Source organism: Rhagoletis zephyria, unplaced genomic scaffold (assembly GCF_001687245.7).
Source record: "Rhagoletis zephyria isolate East Lansing unplaced genomic scaffold, Rhagoletis_zephyria_1.1 Rzeph_scaffold_12991, whole genome shotgun sequence".
NCBI classification, from domain to species: Eukaryota; Metazoa; Arthropoda; class Insecta; order Diptera; family Tephritidae; genus Rhagoletis; species Rhagoletis zephyria.
In genome coordinates this window covers 7,232-7,971 of record NW_016170063.1, presented here as the reverse complement: position 1 = coordinate 7,971, position 740 = coordinate 7,232, and positions in this window count along the sequence as shown.

Genomic DNA, 740 nt, shown 5'->3' with positions numbered 1-740 from the left:
TCTCAACCTGTCTAACGTAGTACATTTAAAGATATGCTTCCATATTGAAGATGCGATACTAATAAAAACTCGGCCAAAATCGCTGAATGGCGCTTGTGTTCCTAAGTAGATTGGAAAAAGTTTCTGACGAAATAAATGTAGGAAAACATATCAGGAAGTACTATTTGGTTGTTTTTACTGTATTTGTATTTTGACCACATCTTTTTATTTTAGTTCCTTTTCTTGTTATCCAAATTTATCAGCCAATGTACTGGCACTAATGCCATGTTTTACAGCAATTAAATTCAACGATAAAATAGTTTAAGTCTTTCCGCAAGAAATCAACTCAAAACTATTACGAGAATTTATTTCAGAATATTTATTTGTACTACCAACAATACTTTTAGTAAATGAGAGTAGCGGAAAGAGAGCAGAAGTTCGCGTGATCGCGCCATACAATCGGAAATTTCGACTTCCTGTGCGGGAATCACCAACATTTCCGATACAAAAAAAAAAATAAAAAAATAAATAAAAAAATAAATAAAAACAAGCTGTAATAACTTTGCGCCATCGAAAGTTTGTAACGGATACTGCAAGTTAAATTTAACTACAGAAATTGGCTAACCAAACGACGTTAAACACCAAAATATTTGAATAAATTGTAGGATTTCGAGTAGCTGCATATATATGTACATATTTATGTATGTATGTATAGATGGAAATTGTACATGCTTTTTGGGTTTCGTGGAGTTTTTTTTTTT